Source organism: Lactuca sativa, chromosome 9, assembly GCF_002870075.4.
Source record: "Lactuca sativa cultivar Salinas chromosome 9, Lsat_Salinas_v11, whole genome shotgun sequence".
Classification (NCBI taxonomy): Eukaryota; Viridiplantae; Streptophyta; class Magnoliopsida; order Asterales; family Asteraceae; genus Lactuca; species Lactuca sativa.
The window spans coordinates 197269579-197282832 of NC_056631.2; the positions used below are offsets into that span (position 1 = coordinate 197269579).

Genomic DNA, 13254 nt, shown 5'->3' on the forward strand with positions numbered 1-13254 from the left:
GGCATACATTTACACAAATATCTACTTATGAACTCACCAACTTAATTGTTGACACTTTTTCTTTGAGATAACTTGTATTCTCAGGAAATCGCTAAACACCAGGTTAGCAACTACTTTTGGGGACTAATGCTCTGTCGTTAGTAACATCGTTTGGAGCATCATATTGTATTTGACTTTCGAAATATGTAATACAACAATCATGTAAACTTTTCAAGTATATATTATGGTGGTGTGTAATTTCTTTACTATTCAATTGTTATGATACTGTACATGACGTCATCCGTCCCTGAATGTTTCCGCCATTCAGGTTTGGGGGTGTGACATGGGTTGAAGGGGTTTGGTGGTCCAAAAAAAATCCTCCCTCTTTCTCCTCTAAACCTACTGGTCGGAGAAGAGGAGATGTTGGCATAGTTGACTTCTCCAATGGCATCTCGAAGAGAACGAAGAAACAAGAAGAAAGGTAAAGGGGCGATGGCTAGGGAAGGAGGGTGGTTGTCGGCATTGGAAATGGAAGTTTCCGACATTCAATTTTACCATATTTTGGTGGTGATGTCTATGGTTATCGATGAGAGAAGGGAAATGATAAATGGTGAGACACATTATTTTTCTAAAGAGGGTGGAGTGGGGCCACAATTTAATTAGTTTTTTTAATAATTAAAAATAATCAAAAATCTTAAAAATAAATAGAAAAGAGCAATATAGTCATTTTATGTAAGCGGGCAACGTCCAATGGCATAAGGGATGGTCCGAGTTAACTTTTAAAAATAAAAACTAAAGTTAAGGTTTTAACTTTGTCCACATTAGGTCCTTAAGGTTTTTTGTACATATTACACCAGCATGGTTGTTATAACCGTTTAAAAAATGTAATATGGTTTTAGTTTTGTCCGCATTAGGTCCCTAAGGTCTTTTTTATACATATTACACCAACATGATTGTTATAACCGTTTAAAGAGGTGGTAATAAGGTTTTAATTTTGTCCACATTAGGTCCCTATTTTTAGTATTTTTATTATTTAATCTAACTCTTTTACAATTTATATTAGTATCTAGTTAGATGACTTCATCATTTAATTTTCTCATTTTAGTCGCCCATTCACCGCACCTACGGTTTCAATTGAAAGGTTACATAACAACTACCATTTCTACAACAAAAAAATCTAATTATAATCAAAGTCTTAATGATTAAGGCTATGTTTGGTGTGCCACAGCTAGCTGATAATCTAGTTTATTTTTTGACGTTTTTAAGTTGTCATGTTTGGCAAGCCAAAAAGTAATTTATAAGCTAACATTTTAAAAAGCTATTTATACTAGTTTTTTAAAAGTTTTTTAATTTTTATCCAAATATACCCCTTAATTAATTAAGAAAATATATTTTTTAAATGCTTTTTTATCTCATTATATAAATTTTAGATAACTTATAAGCCCATGGTGGAGCCAATGTCAAAGTAAAAAAGTATCCACAAAAAGTAATGAGGTATCCTCGCTAAGTAATGACTCTGCCATTGGGGTATCCCTGATACGCCATTACTTATTGAGAATATCCCATTACTTGTCGGGATACTCTTTTGCTTTAACACTGGTTCCGCCACAAGCTTATAAGCTATCTGAAATTTATATATTGACATAAAAGAGCATTAAAAATATGTTTTCTTAATTAATTAAGGGGTATATTTAGAAAAAAATATTAAAAAACTTTTAAAAATAGGGACCTAATGCGGACAAAATTAAAAACTTATAACCCCTCTTTAAACGGTTATAACAACCATGTTGGTGTAATATGTATAAAAAACACCTTAGGTAATATGGACAAAATTAAAACCTTGTTACATTTTTTTAAAGACAAAATTGCAAAAATGGTGCCTATGGTATGCATTTTTTTGGGGTTTTAGTCCAAACCTCAACTTTTTTGGATTGATGGTCCTTATGAGTTGGTTTGCTTATAGTTTTGGTCCCTCGAAAAACTAAAAAGACTAAAATACCCTTGAGGTATTTCTTTTTCATTTTTTTTATCTATTTTTATAATTAAAAAAATTAAGAAAACTCTCTCTCTCTCTCTCTCTCTCTCTCTCTCTCTCTCTCTCTCTCTCGTTGAACCACCACCAAAGGTGGAAACCGGTCACCGGAAAAGTGCAACAGCCCTCCTCCACCTCTTTCTCTTGTCAACTAATAACCCCAACACCCTCTTCTACATGGATACTTTCTCCGTCGCTCCGAAAGCTGCCAAAGATGAAGAACGAGCCACGAAGGGCTCGTCGGAGACACCAACTGCCACCTCTACCCCGTCTCTTCCATTCGTCAAGAAAGCACCTCCGACTCCCCACTAGAATCGTTTTCCATTACAACCTTCACCCCCCCCCCCTTATTTGTTTCCGGCAACGAGGACTCGACTCCTCCTCCTTCTTGTCGAACGGAACAGCCCAAACACTACCTGAGAATCGCTGCTCCTTCTGCCATTTCGTTTGTGATTTTCGTCGAATTAGAAAAACAGCCAAGGGAAGCCGCCGACTCTTTTCCTTCGCGAATCGTTGCCGGAGGCCGACGTCCGCCCCTCCTCACGATTTCATCAGCCACTCCAATGTCATCGTTGCTACCGATTTGTTTCTTCCTCCGATCAGATGAAGATGCACTCCCTTTCGATTGTTCGTGTGTGTTAAAGTGCAAACCTACAAATTGATTTCCAAATACGAAACGAAAAATAGTTCCTGCTCAAAAATATAAACCCATGTGAATCATTTTCCAAATTTTATGTGTGTATGTGTTGAAGAACTTGTGTATTTTGAAGAACAAGATAAACAATTGTGTGTTCAGGAGAGAGAGAGAGAGAGAGAGAATGGGGTGTGGGCCCCACTTTATTATCAATAAAACATTAAATTAAATAGAAAAAAATATAAAAAATATATTAAGAGGGCAATTTAGTCATTTCAAATTTCGGAGAGACCATTTTTACATACAAACTAGTCCAAAAGGACCATGAATCCAAAAAAGTCGTCGTTTGGACTAAAACCCTAAAAAATGCATACCACAGGGACCATTTTTGCAATTTTTCTTTTTTGAACGGTTATAAACATCATGTTGTTGTAATATGTATAAAAAAATCCCTTAAGGACCCAACGTGGACAAAATTAAAATTATCATCTTAAGTCATTAAAAGTTAACAAGCAATTTAACGAAATTTAACGAAAGACAAATTGTGTAATTTTCTCTATAAGTATAATAATAACTAGATGGGGAGCCCCGCGTTACAGGGGATGGATTTAGGCAACATCGATCATTTTGTGTTTTCATGTCCATTTCATTGCTCTTGTGTTCAACTATAGTTCATTGCCTTAATTGGTATTCATCGTAAAGTATGTTGCTGTTTTCTGCAATTCGCCCATTTATGTAAGGACGTAACAAAATAGAACAAAACTTTATGAATTATGTATGTGTCTGTGTAACACCCGGAGTTTAGAAGTGCAAGTTCAAGGTGCTTGGTGTAATTAAGGAGGATCGACTCAGCGAGTCCATGGATAGACTCGGCGAGTCGAGTCGCGATTTTGGTCGCGTGTTAAGTGACCAACTCGGCGAGTCGGCAGCTGGACTCAACGAGTTGGTGCTGAAGGGAGAAAAACCCTAATTTGGGGTTTGTGCCATATATAAAGCACATTATAGCCACCCTCAACCTCTTTACCTTCCCTTTTAGTTCCAAAAAAACCCTAATTTCGTGTGAGGCTTCATTGTTGGAAAGATTGGGGCTTAGAAGAGGAAATTGTGAAAGGAGCTTGAGAATTTGGAGTTAGCATCAAGAGGCTTGTAAAGATCTGGGATCAACATCAGAATTGTGCACATCTTTGAGGTAAGGAGCTCTTACCTTAAGCTATTTCCCTTGTGGTTCATCCTTGGTGGTTGTTTTGAGAGTTCCTCAATTTGTTTTGAGACCTATCTTGGATTTGGAGTTGGATCTGGGGTTGCTACTTCAGATCTAGACTCATGATGGCCTAGATTGTCATAAAACTTCAGTCCTTGAGTTGTTAGTGAATCCCTTTGTCCTAAAAGTCTAGCCCTAGAGCATTTTGGGCTCAAAGCTCCTGGAGTTCACGTAAAGTTTGCCACTTTACGTGAGGAATGGCTTGTAGAAGGGTAGATCTAGGGATTTGAGCCCTTACATGGATTGGAAAGCCTCTGTATGGAATGAGAACTAAAGAGACTCGGCGAGTTCCATGGGTGAACTTGACGAGTTGGTTGAAGGTTGGCATGGACTTGACGAGTTGGAAGAACAACTCGGCGAGTCTGTTGAATATTGTCTTGGACTCGGTGAGTCTATTCTTGGACTCGGCGAGTCTGGCCGTGGAGTCCTAACCTTTTTCTGGCTGAACGGTGAATCGGTGAGTCGAGGGATGACTCGGTGAGTTGAGCGAGAAGGGACTCAGAATTGTGGGACTCGACGAGTCGACGGGGCGACTCGGTGAGTAGGGTCACACAGGAAGGTTGACTTTGACTGAGGACTTTGACTTTGACCAAGAGTTGACCAGTGGACTTCCAAGGGTACTTTGGTAATTATTGGTATTTATTGAGTTCAGTCTTTTGGTATTGATCAGTGGTGGAGTTCGTGCCGAAGGTTGGAGCAGCATGATCTTATCTCTTCAGTCAGCAGTTGCGAGGTGAGTTATCCTCACTATATCAACATGGTCTAAGGCACCATGGTCGGCCCTTTATCGGATGGAAATCCGGGTCGTTGTTATGTTATTACTTTGCTATATGTTTGCATCCTGGTAGTTAGGATGGTATATGTTCGAGACCTGGTTAAGGTCGGAATCCTGGTATATAGGATGATGCTATGTTAGTGACCGGTTAGGTCGGAATGCTGGTATATAGGATGATGCTATGTTAGTGACCGGTTAGGTCGGTATCTTGGTTAAAGTGTGTTATGTATGTGATATACTAGATCGGTTGATTAGTGATGAATTGCTATACGATTATATGTTTATGTGCGCATGGTCGGTGACTGGGGTTGGGTTGAGGCGGATCCTGCTTTGTGTTGTAGGCCAAAATACACAGGGTGGACCGGATATCCCGAAGGCCCAGTGAGCAGTCCGGATACGTTGTAGGCCCCACGAGGGCGGACCAGACGTGCCGAGGCTCGGAGAGTGGATGATGTGTGTAAAACCAACTAGTTTTAATCCTACTAACTTAGACACAAAATAACACACGAAAGGCAGTGTACCTATCGATTAGTAATATAGTTCAAGCAAGTAGGGTATCGAACACAGGGAACGGTAAACAATTAAAATAAATGCTAATATTATCTAAATAAAACAAATAACAAAAAGGGGGTTTTCTCTAGTTTTACAAGACTAGAAACTTAATTAGAATAACTAGCAACTAAAACAATTAATTACCAACTAAATTCAATAGTAAAGAGGACTTCTGTTTAGGTACGACTCATTTGTTCCCATGGATGATTTTAATGTATCGGATTAATTCTTCATTGGCTACCGATTAAGATAATTAGGTTCACGTTCGCTATTCCTAATTCTTAGAAAACAAATTAATTCAAGCAATGGCCAGTTGTCTAAATTAACGGGTTTCCTAGATTATTGATTCGGGTTAAGTAAGACTTGTAATTAGCTAAGCAAATTGGTGATTCTATTAACCTCTTGTTGATGGTGTATCACACAAGCTTACACATTAACTTACCTATCTTCTAGTTAATTCTAGTTTCACGTTCGTTATTCCTAGACATACAACTATGTGGTCACAATAAATCATATGAAATTAATAACTAAGAGATGTTCATACAACTTAATTACTGATTTATTAACAGAAGAATAGTTATTGTCAACACATAAGGTTCTTTAACAAGCTTAACAAAACATAATTACCAATTAAAATTAATCCTACTCAAATAATCAATCCATGTTCACAAAATTGTCTACCCTAACAGAAGAATAAGTTTTTAGCTCATGATTGCAGTAAACATAAACTCAAAAACGAAATCAAAGTATGTAAACATGATTCAAATCAAAAAGTTACTAAGAATAAACCAAGATTGTCTTGATTCTCTTCACAATTGAATGTAGGGTTGATTCTTCAGTTCCTCACGACCTAGCAGCACTTCCAATCGTTTCTCAGCCTCCTAGGGTTTCTCTCCATGCTAGGGTATCGATCTGAAAGTCCCTTTATATAGATTTTCACAAAACAGAGGCTACTCGGCGAGTCCAGTGACCTACTCGCCGAGTACATCACTTAAAACCCGTGTACGGCAAGTCAGCGCGTCCAGAATCGCGAAAGTTTGATATAACTCGCCAAGTAATCGACCCTACTCGCCGAGTACGTTTCGAATCAACATTTTCTCAAAACATGAAAGTCGTCCGAAATTGTGTCTACTTTTCAGAACATTTTGAATCTCGTCAATCGGAGTTACGGTTCATGAGATATGGCCAAAACACTGACGAGGGGTCAAGTTGTCCAGCAACATCCTTCTTTCTTCAAAGTGCAAGATCCAAGCCTCCAATCGCTAGTTCCGCTTCCTTTTCCATCCGAGCATGTAATTGTTGCTGAAAAATGAAATTATAAACTAATTAAGTACCTTTTGTTCATTAAATGAGATAAAATCAACATAAATTATTAAGATAATGCATGAATTTTATAACTAAATATGTCCATATCAGTGGACCAGGCCGACTGAAGGCCCGGTGCGCGGGCCAATCATACTGTAAACTCAGAGAGTGGTCCAGGTGGGTTGAAGGCCCAGTGCGGGCGGACCAACCATACTGTAGAATCGATGTATATGGCTAGACTCGGAGGGTGGACCAGGTGGACTGAAGGCCCGGTGCGAAGGACCAATCACACAGCAGACCCGAAGTGCATGGTTGTTCTGTTTATGATATGATATGTTATGTGTATGGTATATGTGGTTGGTATTTTGGGGGTAACTCACTAAGCTTTCAGGCTTACGATTTTCAGTGTATTGTTTCAGGTATTTTAGGAGATCGTGGCAAGACGAAGGCATGATCGTACCGCTCCTCATGTTTTATGTGTTTATGATGTGGTCTTGGGAAATACTCTGATAATAAATGAATTGAAAACCTTTTTGTAATAAATTAACAAATATGAGTTGTTTTTGAAAAGTTTAAATTAGTTGAAAATTTTGAATGTTACAGTCTGACAATATATAAATAGGTGAAAAAGATTTTGATATCAATTATGAATCCCAAAAGTGTTACGTTGGAGAATATAAAGACTGTAATTTGGAGCGAATATAAAGAATGTGAGATAATAGTTTTTATTGACCACACAGCAAAATCAAGTTAAATCCACTTATTCATCTAATATTACAAACACACAAAGCAAGCAAAATAGGTTAAATGTCATGTTTTTACATCTTTTTATAGGAGATCAAATATTGTATCCAAAAAGAGTAGAATAAGATGTATACAACTGCCAAAAGAAAAAAGACAAATATACTCTCATTATCATCAAATTTTTGGCGAGTCTCAATAGTCTTAACAACTCCACTTCTTAATCCACAAAAAACATTATAGCTTTCTCTGTTCTGTTCTGATCAATTGCTCTAGAAGGATGGATTCAAAGCTGAAAAAAATAAACATTAAATTGAATTTAATACAACAATATGCAAACAAATTGAGTCAGAATAACATTGTTCTCTTACCAGCAAATGTGCTATGAAAATTATTGGAATTTATGTGCTCCATTGTTGGATCATTTGGGTTGAGCAACATGAATATAAGTTCTCTTTCAGATGCAAGGGCCTGAACTTGACAGAAACAAAAAAGTAGTAAATGACCATTTTAACATTTTGTTTGTTTATATTGAAGACTAATATCATACCTGATGCACTTCAAAATATATTTTTTGTGTTAGGATTCAATAAAAATTCATCTATCATATTCTCAATTCAGATCATTGAGTACTTCCAAATGAACCAATTGGTATTCAAAAGTACATAATATAATTTGTCCCATTGTGATTTGGATTTTCTTACCATGAAATTTGGTAATTCTCGTTTTGTTCGTCCTCTGCATTCAAACATCCTAAATCTACTTCAATATTAATTCAAGCAATTGTCTTTGTTGTTGTATAAACACGTTTACAAAGTTTTTATTTGACACAATTCGTATGGGTTTCCTGTTAACAATGTATGAACCTGAAATAGTATTACAAACTTTAGAGTAATAAAAAAATATAGTTAACAACAATATATCAATAATATCACTTAAAGATATTAATATCGACTTCTGAACATATAATCCCGAAGTGTAAATTACATTTTTGGTCAATTAGGCCTGATTTTGGTCAGGTTCTGCAATATTGTTCCTTATTTCAGTTCCCTTAATGATTTTCGTCCTCCTTCCATGAAAAATGACTATATTTACCTTTTTTTTATTTTTATTTTTTATAGAAATTTGTTATTTAGTATAACTTTGAATTCACAAAATTAGATTAAATCACAAATATTTATTTAAGAGTAAAAAAATACAACTATAGTCATTTATTTGGTACAAAGGATCAAAATTGTTACGACACTTCAGAAAAATGACCAAAACTACAACTGAATTTTTGCAACAAAAGTTATAAAAATCAGGTATACAAAAGGACCAAATCAAGCACCAAAACGTTGTCGTCCTTCTTTTGTGCCCCAAAACTAAGTTTGAACTTTAAAACAAATTTAAATATGTTTAGTTTCAAAAAAGCATATTAATAAATATATAACACATGGTCTCAAATTCTACAAACTGAAATTTGTTGGTGTTTAATTCAATAAAAAAAAATACGTGTGGTTAATCTGAAATGCAATAGGCTTAACCTCAAAAACTAACCCCACAGTTTGCAATAAGCACAAAAACATAGATTTTGAGATTACTTGCACTCTAGTCATTTTTACACTTAAAAGGACGATTTACAAATCTTAGGCACATCAAAAACTTGCTTGAATCACCACCAATGTAAATACTAATTTATCATGTGTCATATGCTAAAATTGAACGACTTGATACAGAAATGTAATCAACAATTAGTGAAATAGAATCAATTGATCCCAAACTTTTAGAGAAAATAGACTCAATTAATCCCCAACTTTAAGAGCAAGTAACATATAGTTTCGTTACAAATTTTGACAGATATGTGCCAAAAGGGTTTAGGCTTTAAAAACCAAATAAATATATAAAGAAAGTTGACCATATTGTACCTTTATTATCTTCTAGCAAATTCATTAGTTTCTTAGCCAACTGCTACATGCAAAATTGTAGAGCTACTATAACTGTTGTGTCATGACCATGTCGGCAGACAGATATCTAGTCAACAAAATGAAAGAAAAAACAAAAATAAATTCATTGACATTCTATTAATCAGATAATTGGAAAAAGAAAACCTATCTTTCCTCATTTACTCACCAAGAATTAACATTTTTTTTCAAATTTACTTATAAACTCCATAGTAAACATAAGGGTAAGATGGTCATTTATTCCAAACAAACATTATTTATCCACTCAACAAAAAAAAAACATTTTCAAGAAAATAGTTGCGTACTTGGAGGCGACTTGCTAAATTTTCCCTAGTAATTCCATCCAAATATCATCAAATCAAGAATCCGTTTAGACAAAGCTTCTGCATTTAACAGAAGCAACAAACTTTATATGAAAGATCAATTGACCAAAAAACATGAGGCTTCTTTCGGGGGATAAAATGTAATTAGAATTATAATCATAAATTTATAAACATGATTTATTACAAATGCATAGAACAGTTGGAAGAAAAGAAGCTCACAGAAATCAACTCTTTGTGAGCACCCTGTAATTAATCATTGGTTGATCTTTATTTGATTATCAATGCTTGATTAAGGCATTAAGCGCTTCAAAATCTTGAAGTTCCTCTTCTTTTTCTTTCAGATCTTTTTCAGTGTACTCTAATTTATTCTTTGCTCCAACATCCTCAGTGGACTCTAATTTATTCTTTCCAGGCTGCACATGAGCTGAACTTATCAGCTCTAGTTCATAGCTTTGTCTAATGGATAAATAATTACAGATTTTTAGAAGATTAGAACCTGAAATTTGTGAATATTCGATGAAGACTTCACATATTAGTGGCTCCAAAAGATTAGCAAGCAATTTATCTGCTTTGAAACGGAAAAGAAAATAATAATTATTTTATTACTTAATGAATCAATGTCAAAAAAATACTACAAAAGGATATGTTATAGAATATTAAAATATTGATACCTTGAAAGGATGTAGAACTAAAGAACCTGGGCTTGTACAGTAGATTGATGCACATAGATGTGATACTAATGGATGAATGTGAAAATACCTACAAATATGATTTCATAGTAGAAGATATAACTAAAAAAAAATATAGAAAACAAAAAATGGTACCTGGCTTGCTAGATAACAGACCATGTAAATCATCAAATTTTCATTATCTTTTGGGAGTTCTTCTAACAAATGAATGGTTTAAAAAATTGATGTTAATATATGTACAATGAAATACATGTGTTCAGGGATGGTCTATTCGTTTTTCGTGCCCTGGGCGAAAGAGACTCGATAATGCCCCTATATATATAGACCAAACCCATACGCAACATAAATCATACGCAACATAAATTTATAAACAAAAATACTAATAAAGTTTTTATTTAGAGTCAATTTTTATTTAGACCTTTCAAAACAAAGTTACCGAAAAAAATTAACAGATTTGAAGTTGGATGATACAGAGTAATTTATAAACTTGACTCAAAAAGTAAAAAAAAAAATGGCCCTAAATCCTAATCCTATTAGCTTAAACAGAATACAGTAATCCCATTAACAAACAACCAAATTAAAAACCAAACAAAATAGCCCAAATACATTTGTTTTTCAATTCCATATCAATATTTAGACTATTAGTCGAAGACTAATTTCTAAAAGTATTCCAATCCTATTAAACTAAAAACCAAGCGAAGTGGAAAAACATTGAAGAACCATTATAAAATAACATTTTTAATGGCAATGACTTGTACAAATAGATGATCAAAATGCACTTGAAATTGCATTTATATAGTTGAGATAACACCTACTAGCATAACAGCTCAGCAAGATTACAAGCAACACCTAAATCCACTTGAAATTGCAAATACCATCTTCAGGGGCAAAATTGTCCAACTTGGATCAAAAGTACATTCCAGTCGGCAGCTCTAGATAAAGTCCTCAACCAAATTCATATCAAGGGCAAAATCGTCCGGTTTAAGCTATAATAATAAAATACAAAAATCATAACATTTGATCAACATATAAAACCAAAATCATAAAACTAGAAAAGTTGCCAAGATTCCTCTTTTTAGATTTGAGATTCCACAAACTGGCATAGACCAGCCACACACGACTACACTATGCATTCAAAATTCTTGAAAGAAAAGAATCAAAACATAAAGAATAAGATTTATGTTTCTGATTTCGGGTTATAATTTCGGATTTGATAGTAAGGTATTCAAGTAATTTGATTTATAACCAAAGAATAAAAACGTAATATTTTTTTTACCGTTAGCTTGCAATACTGGGGCAATCGATTTCTGATTTTAGGCGTGATTATTTCGCATGATCGACTCCACGTTTTCTGATTTTTTAGCGTGATTGGCAGCTGCATTTTGCTGCTTCTGTGCTTCACTGTGTCGGATGCCTCATGTCTATGGAGCAAAATTTGTGCCGAAAGTTTATATGCCCATAAGAGGTAGACAAATCGTTATGCCCCTCTTCGTAATGATGCCCTGGGCAGTGGCCCAGCTCGCCCTGCCCTGTGTTGCTGACTTCATCATGTAATTTACCACAGATAAAAGTAATGTATGAAACATACAGGAAAAAGAGTAAATTGGTTGAACAGTGGCATCCCAAGTTACAACAAAACATGTATAAACTGCGAAATTACTTTAACCACTGTATAGTTGGTTTTGAGAACTGACCTAAGTCCTTGTTCGCTTTCTCGTCTTGATGTTGTTGTTCTTCTCCCATATTTTCTCTTCGTTCGTAGCTGTGTTGTGTTTCTAAAGATCGAATCTCACCTGTTGTTATCTCTGATGAAACCTGTAAGAAGAAAGGTGTAATGAAATAGCAAAATCCTGTAATTTGTGTCTCAGCTTATTGTCATTACCTTTCCCCAAATCTATTCCTGTGATTTGAAGTTATTTTGCATCAATCCTCTGTAGGGCGACGAAATCGTACCCCAAAACGAAGGAATAGATAAAAATAAAGAGAAACAACAGAAGTGGGTAACTGGACAGTCGGGATCAGAATTGCAGAAAGGAATTGCAGAAGAAAAGAATTAAAGGAGAGAGAGAGAGAGAGAGAGAGAGAGAGAGAGAGAGAGAGAGAGAGAGAGAGAAGTCGGGTAACCGGACGGTTGCGTGAAGCAGAAGAACCATCGACCTGGTGAAGATGATGGAAGGCGTTGTCGATCCATTCATCGCTGATCTGTGGACATCTTCTCCCACTTACCGATATTGAGTGGAATCGGTGGAGGCGTCTTCTTCTCCCACTTACGCTAATCGGTGGAGGAGACGTAAATGGAGACAGTGGGTGGGGGAGCAGATGGTACAATAGACGGTGTTGAGATGAGGCGGTGGAGAAAGGTTCAGAAACAGAAATCTAAACATTGGGCGACAAAACGGTGAAGGAAAATGAAAATAACACGTGTTGAGAAACTTTATACAAAACGACATAAACTGCCCATAAAAGCAAGAAAGTCAAAAAATGAGATATTTGGAAAAGTTGTGGACCAAATCTGCCAAAACCCTTGCTATATATATATATATATATATATATATATATATATATATATATATATATATATATATATATATATATATATATATATATATATATATATGAATTGTGTTATTAAAAGTACAATAATTAATGGAATTGAGGGAATTACATTCCTTTAGGCCCATTCTATTCCAACTAGCAAAACAAACACGATTTCTTATTTTTCATTTTGCATGGATACGGAATAAACAATTCCATTGTACAGGCATGTCTAAAGTCTTTAGGTCAAATTGCTTAGATCCGGTTGGGTGGGATTGTTTAGTTTTATATTTTTGAATTTTCTTATAAATTTTTTCTTGCAAAGAACATTAATAGACATGATATATAAATAGTTAAATACAAACAAATTTAAATAAATAATTATAAATATGTTAAAATTTAAGTAAATATAACCATAAGTATGGTACTATTTTCCATTTTTTATTGATAACAATTAGAAGTAATGCATGACAATTAGCATTATA

The 13254-nt window shown here is 35.0% G+C and overlaps 1 long non-coding RNA gene across 13 annotated transcripts; it reads right to left on the minus strand.

Annotated features, from left to right (window-relative positions):
- Positions 1–7240: 7240 nt before the first annotated feature.
- Positions 7241–12663, minus strand: LOC111918265 (uncharacterized). Of its 13 annotated transcripts, XR_002859130.3 has the most exons (10): positions 12117–12662; positions 11511–12049; positions 11050–11220; positions 10370–10431; positions 10217–10304; positions 10042–10110; positions 9765–9958; positions 9528–9605; positions 7651–9292; positions 7241–7571 (listed from the first exon to the last, which is right to left on the minus strand). It is a non-coding gene; the product is annotated as an uncharacterized LOC111918265 (long non-coding RNA). The 13 variants fall into 13 exon arrangements; XR_002859127.3 differs by having other exon boundaries at positions 10217–11220; positions 11511–11763; positions 11929–12049; positions 12117–12663; XR_002859123.3 differs by having other exon boundaries at positions 10217–11220; positions 11511–11775; positions 11929–12049; positions 12117–12663.
- Positions 12664–13254: the final 591 nt, after the last annotated feature.